Below are 7078 nucleotides of genomic sequence, written 5' to 3' on the forward strand. Positions count from 1 at the left end.
GCAGACCCACTACCTCTTTAGGACGGGCACCTGGGCCAGGCTCTGGGGTAGAGGTTCCAGGTGCGGGTGTTGCAGGAGTATGGAATTGCCCACATTGGGAAGAGGCCACATTCCCTTCAGCTCCAGGCCCCGGGCCCATTTGTTCCTGCCTGGTGGGGCTTTCAGGGCAACAGATGCTCCCAGCTTGGCAGGCAGGAGCTGGGGAGGGGTATGGCAGGAATTTCAGCTCAGAAGCTGGGCTAGAACAGAGCTTGGGGTGAGCTGGGCCCTAGTATGCTTGTATGTGTAACAAGGGTCAAAGGGCCTGGGTGCCTTGGTGCTCCTGGGTTCCCAGCTGAGCAATGAGCCCGCCAGGGACAAGCTGCCCTGATGACTGTGCAGCTGTTACTGAGGGAGCTACTGCCTCCTGGACTGCAGATGACCCATTACCTTCATAAGTGTGTGATATCTGTGTGCCCAGCGTAGTTGCAGACATTACTCAATGTGTGGCTACCTAGGGACAGGGTTAGAATTAGGGCTATGCTTGGAACAGCACTGACATAGTGGTTATGTATTGGAGGTGGGTAGTGGTAAGCATAGGGCTGGAATCACGGTAATGTTAAAGTAGGATTTGGAATTGCGTTTATGGTTCCTGTTGATAAGAGCTAGTGCATCTTGTAGATCTCACCAGTAGCTGGAGAATCTGCTTATCTACATGGTGAGAATTGAAAGATTCTATAAAAGTCTGCTTTCTTCTCCAGCACTCTGAAGTGTGGGTGGAGTAGGGGTGTCCTATCTGAGTTGATCTGGCACCATTTCCCTGTTAAAAAAGAAATGACAGGCCCAAAATGGAATCACTTGTGCTAAAAGGAAGATTTAATACCTGACCTTATTGCAGTTACAACCTTCTCCAAGAATGTAATCCAAACCGATCAGTGTGGAAATTTCTGGTCCGCACCAGTGAGGTAATCCTTTCCATCCCCCAAAGGAAGATGAGGTAACCTGGCACATAGATCTCCTTCATCCCCTATAGATAGATTACCTAACCCTGAAATAATCTTTTTTTGTTTTTGACTTCCTTGTCATACTCTTTTTTTTTTTTTTTTTTTTTTGTGGTACGTGGGCCTCTCACCGCTGTGGCCTCTCCCGTTGCGGAGCACAGGCTCCAGACACGCAGGCTCAGCGGCCATGGCTCACGGGCCCAGCTGCTCCGTGGCATGGCGGATCCTCCCGGACCGGGACACGAACCTGTGTCCCCTGCATCGGCAGGTGGACTCTCAACAACTGCGGCACCAGGGAAGCCCCCTTGTCATACTCTTAAAAACCTCTCTTTTTCTATAGCCTTTTAGAGCTCCCCTCTACTTGCTAAACGGGATGTTGCCCAATTCATGAACTGTTCAATAAAGCTAACTCGATCTTAAAAAAAAAAAAAGAGCTAGTGCATCTTAGATTAGGATTGTGTTAGGGTTGGAGTAGGGTACTGTTTGAGTTTAAAATTGGGATCAAAATGGGTCAAGGAGATAAATTTTGTGTTGGGGGTCAGTTTTAAGCTTCTAAGATAGTCTGGAGAGGGACTTAACCTTATGCATATTGTGTGATATTGATCTGGTTTAGATGAGAGGTTTTGGACATTTTCTGGCCTTCTGCACTTGAGAGTTATAAATGGCTCTATGATCCCTGAAGCTGCGATTGACTAGAGAGAGGTCGGCATCTAGCTCCTTGGGAGAGGGAACATCACAGTTTTCTATCCTGAACTTACCTGGCCATGTAGACATTTTTTGGGTAATACCCACCAGCATTACCTTTATGAGGTACAGTTATTCTGAGGGTCTCACTTGAAGGACTGGTTTTAGAGTTGTTTGTGAATGGGGTTGGAGTTGAGGTTAGGGTTAGGGTTGAAAGACATGGACTGCAGTTGAAGTTTGGGGTAGAGCGACACATGTGGTCATGCCCTGTATCAAGGGCTCCTTCCTGAGGAGTCAGGAGCTGGTTCTTCACAGTTTCTGAGGGGCATTTTGACAGAGTAGGTCTGTCTGGTTTACTCTTCCTTTAGATTCTGTTTCTGCTGCATCAGAGAGGCTGAGGATCAGGAGCCTGCCGTAAACTGGGGATGCTCCCGGGGGTAGGGATGGGAGTGTAGGTGAAGGACGGGGCTGCTGAAGAGGGCAGGGGACTCACTTGCTGACCGTGGCGTTCCTTTAAAAGGACACAGCCAAGTTGTTGAGACCAGGGGTGTGCGCGTGGATCCAAGACTGTCCTTATTAAAGGACAGGCAATGGGACAGAAATTACAAACCAGAGTTTAGAGGTGGATAAACAGGCCTGGCCTGAGGTGGCCTAGAAGTTTTATCGGGGAGAAAGGCTGGGAAGGATGGATTGGGAATGCATTGTGTTTGTGGGCCTGCAAGATGGGCTGTGTCTGTGTGCATGTGTGTGGTGCCAGACTCTGCTGGGGCATGTCTGACTCGGTGTTCATGAGTCTATGTAGGTGTGTTTCCTGAACATGTCTCTGGGTACTCTGAGTTAGCTTCTGAGTGGCACTGTTGACTTTATGTCCTCCTGTGTATGTGTCTGTGTGGCTAGGTGTCTGTACGCATGTGTCTTTGACTGTGTGTGAGACTCTGCTCTGGCCTCTCACTTTCCCCTGACCCTCTCCCCTGATGCGCCCCAGCTGCCAGCACTGTTTACTGCAAGAGATTGGCTTCCTTTCCCTTCCCACCGTCTGGATTCCCATGTGTCCGTCTGCCTGCCCAGGGCCCTGCCCCTGAGGCCTCTGTGTGGGGCTTGACCTTGGGAGTGATACACTCTGGAAAGCCCCCAATATGCTCTTTGCCTGGCTGTGGACCCAGAGAAGTTACAGTGGGGGGGGGGACAAGGCGGGAAAGGGGGGGCAGTTGGCAGCATGCACCCCTCCTTCTGGAAACAGAGATCTCCTTCAGGCCCCCTCTTTCCTCCCCATGCTCTCATCCAGATCAAATATTCAGGGTCCTGGCCTCACTGTCTCTGCGCATGGGAATGGACAGTCCTGTACAACCCCGTTAGGCATCTGGTCCTCTGCGTCCCCGCAGCACCTTACGTGCCTGCCCTGTGCTCATTCCTCATATCCCCACCCACACTCACAGCTGTCCTGCCTTATTTCCTGTCCCTGCCGTAGACACAGGAACCACTCTTGTCCTTCATTCTATGACAGCCCAGGCCTGTGCCATGGAGCAGGTGGAGCAACAGGCTTTGGATGAATGGTGAAGAGCAGAGGCTCACCTGTGAGAGGCTTTCACAGGTGCAGGAAACAGCGTCTCCTTGGGGTTTACTCCTGTGCCCATCCTGTGTTTGTTGCCCTCCCTGTATGGGCTGCAGTGAGCAAGTACAATAACAAAGCAGCCAGGGTCCCTATTTGCTGGGACTTAGTGTTTAACAAGAGAAGTGATTTTGTGGAGAAGCCATTCTCCTGCGCAGCAGGAACTCAGTTGCCTGAAATGCCCTCTGTAGAATTCTGAAATGCTCTCTGCAGAGACCAAGAGAAGGGCTCCAGAAGGTCAGAGCCATTCGCCACGACAGTATGGTATCTCAGAGGGCAGAGGCGAACTCCAGAGTTCCCAGGCAAGCATTGCTATATCCCTAGCATCTACCAGCAATTCTGGAGTAGTGAATACCTGATTTTGTGCCCTGCCGTGAGAGTTTTCATTCTGGTTTTACTTCTTGAGCCGAGGGGGAGCTGGAAGGTGGGGCTTGTGGTAGGGTTATAGGATGGGATGAGCAAGGCTTCATCCTTCTACAACATCCTGCATGAATCATAGGCTCTGACCCTGTCTTCTCTCAGCTCTTGATTTTGCTGAGAACTGAGAATCCTGAAGGTCTTGGTTCCAGCTCATCTCTCTGCCCCTAGCCCTTTGTTGCAAAACTTGGTCAGCAGCAAAAGCCAATGCTGGCATGTGGCAGGTAGGATACATGGGAAGGACCCGCTCCACCTAAGCCAGGATGTGTGCACATTAACCTCAGTTTCCCACGTGACGCTGCTGTGACCCTTCTGAGTCAATTCCCTTCATTCCGGGCCTCCCTCTCCTCTCCTTGCTCTGTGGCTCTCTGCCCAGCTCCCACCAGGCACGGAGGATGTGCCTGCCACAAGACCTCCTATGATCTTTGGGGATGCTTTAGGAAAACACTGGAGGGTGTGGCTCAGCAGGCCTGGGCCTCGTGCCTCCTCACCTTGGGGGGCCACAGCAGGGCCTGAACTCCCATCTGTTAGGCACAGAATCACCCTTCAGAGGAGGGACACACTCATGGTTCTTCGCATCCTGGCTTTTCTGCATCCTGCTAGCAGGACACATTGTGCTAAGTGCTGGGTCCTATCAGAGGAAGAGTCCTGCCCCACCTCCTGGTTTGATGGTATGTTGAGCCATCCTGGATTTCCTTAGGAATCAGTGAGGCAGGGGCATCCCACAGTCCCGCATACCACACCACGAGGAAGCTACAGCACTTCCTGCCCTTACTGCAGCTTTTGGCTCCTCTGTGGTAGGTCAGAAGGTGGAAATGCAGACGTGCCACCTTCTGAGAGAAATGAGGTGTCCAAAACAGAGGTCCCTTCTATCCACTCAGGGCAGCCTCTTTGTCTTTCTGCTTCCCAGTTCTCTCCTCCTACCCCCAGACATCCCCAGTCTCTGGATGGACACTAGGATGCTACATCTGCCCTCTTTCTCAGTCTCAAGCCCCATCCTCTTCATGCTCTGTGCATCTAGAGCTTTTTCTGACATCTCTCCACCTATATTCCAAGAACACCTGCTTCACACTTGTGATCACCAACTTCAACTATTTTTTTTTGCCCACCTGGGCTCACATGCAGCTACTGACTTCTTAGGCCCTAAAACAACCACTTGCCATGGTAACTTCCAGCATTCCTCTTCATCTCTGGCTTTGGCTCTCTGTATCAGCCCTCCCCCCAGCCACGATCCTTCCCAGTTCCTCATTCACCCCTTTAAGTATTTGCCCTGTTTTCTTAATTTTAGGGAAACCATTCTTTTCATGATACACCAAGTCCCTCCTCATTACTGATTACTGATTTTAGCCAAGGCCAACCCCTGAACCTGGGGACTCAATCCTATTCTGTTACTTCTGCACCATGACATTGCTCTAGCAGTTCCCCCTTTCTCTCCTGTATGATCAGTTTATTCCTCTTGACTGGATCTTTTCCATCAACATCCAACATGCTATATCTCCTACCTTTAAAAAGCCCTCTTGATGCTATCTCCTCATTTTTCTGCACCTCTGTGGAACAAAACTCCCTAAAGCAGTTGATTACACTTGCTATCACCAGTTGCTCTTACTCTCTGTCTTGGATCCACTCCAGTTATGCCTTTACCTCCATCTCTGACCTTAGTCTGTTCTCCTCAAGGCTATGAATGATCTCTGTGTTGTTAAATCTAATGATCAACTCTGAGTCCTCATCTAACTTGGCGGATTGGCAACTTTTCATGCAGTTGATCACTTTCTTCTTGAAACACCTTCCTCTCTTGGCTTCCAGTATGCCACACTCTCCTGGTTTTCCTCCTACCTCACTGGCTACTACTTCTCAGTCTCTGCTTATTGGTTCCCACTTTTTTCTCCAATTTCTTAATGTTGGGGTGTCCCAAAGCCTGGTCCTAGATCTGTTCTTCATTTGCAGTCATGGCCTTGGTGATCTTATCCAGTCTCATGGTTTTACATCTACATTTATCTGTCTATCTATCTGTCTATCTATCTATCTATCTTATTCTTATTCTCCTAATTCTTCTCCTCTCGCTCCCCTCCCCCTCATTTTTCCCCTCCCCTCCCTCACCCCTTCCTCCATTTCTTCATCATCATCATCATCATCGTTATGTAATCTATCTTTCTATCTAATCATCTACAGCCAGGACCTTCCCTGAGGACCATCAAGCTTCTTTGTTGAGAAAAGACTGTTGGAAGTATGGTCTCAGGCAGCAGCTGGGAGATTAGTCATGATACTACTGCAGTAGTCATAGCAGCAGAGAGAGTGAGAAGTGGTCATGTTCTGAATTCATTTCATAAGGTAGAGACAACAGGATGGATTGGATGTGGATGGTTAGGAAAAAAATGTGAAGGATGACACCGATGTTTTTGTTCAGAACAACTGGAAAAATAGAGTTGCTATTAAATGATGTTGTGAATACTGTGACTGGAGCATGTATGTGTAATTAGATGATGGTTGGAATAGGGAATCAGGAGTTCACTGTTCTACGGAGGTGAATTTTGGACATTCAAGTATTTATGTTCATTAGACAATTTGGGCAGGTGAGACTGTCTAGCACATCAAATCATGAACTCTATGGTGTAAGTCCTGTGTCTTTGTTGTGTTTACTGTAGTACCTTGCATATAGTAAGTAAGTAAATATTTTAATTGAATGTAAGACAGTTCTCAAGGTTTTTTTTTTTTTTAAGTTTTTTTCTTCCAGTTTTTTTTGGCCACGCCAAGCGGCTTGTGGGATGTTAGTTCCCTGACCAAGGATTGAACCTGTGCCCTCTGCAGTGCAAGTGCAGAGTCCTAACCACTGGACCGCCAGGGAATTCCCCTTTCTTCCAGTTTTGAGATATAATTGACATTCGGCACTGTATAAGTTTAAGGTGTACAGCATAATCAAGGTTCTTTTTTTTTTTTTTTTTTTTTTGCGGTACGCGGGCTCTCACTGTTGTGGCCTCTCCCTTTGCGGAGCACAGGCTCCGGACGCGCAGGCTCAGTGGCCATGGCTCACGGGCCTACCCGCTCCGCGGCATGTGGGATCTTCCCGGACCGGGGCACGAACCCGCGTCCCCTGCATCGGCAGGCGGACTCTCAACCACTGCGCCACCAGGGAAGCCCCAAGGTACTTTTTATTGTGACCCTTCTGGGGTCCTCATCAGCTGAGTACCCCAGTAATCCTGTGGCAGTATTCCCTATTCCATAGAACTCATCATCCGAATGTAATGATTTGTCTGCCTCCCCAGCCCTGACTTTGTATTCAAGTACTATTAAGGTATCATTATGCACCAGCTGCTATCCTAAGCCCTGGGGATATAACACACTATTGTATTACTCAGGCAAGAATGTGATACCTATGGATGAGAAACCTAAC

The 7078-nt window shown here is 49.0% G+C and overlaps 1 non-coding gene across 1 annotated transcript; it reads right to left on the reverse strand.

Annotated features, from left to right (window-relative positions):
- Window positions 1-6459: 6459 nt before the first annotated feature.
- Window positions 6460-6532, reverse strand: TRNAA-UGC (transfer RNA alanine (anticodon UGC)). Its single transcript has one exon. It is a non-coding gene; the product is annotated as a tRNA-Ala (tRNA).
- Between the last annotated feature and the right edge of the window lie 546 nt (window positions 6533-7078).

This window comes from Physeter macrocephalus, chromosome 9, assembly GCF_002837175.3.
Source record: "Physeter macrocephalus isolate SW-GA chromosome 9, ASM283717v5, whole genome shotgun sequence".
Classification (NCBI taxonomy): Eukaryota; Metazoa; Chordata; class Mammalia; order Artiodactyla; family Physeteridae; genus Physeter; species Physeter macrocephalus.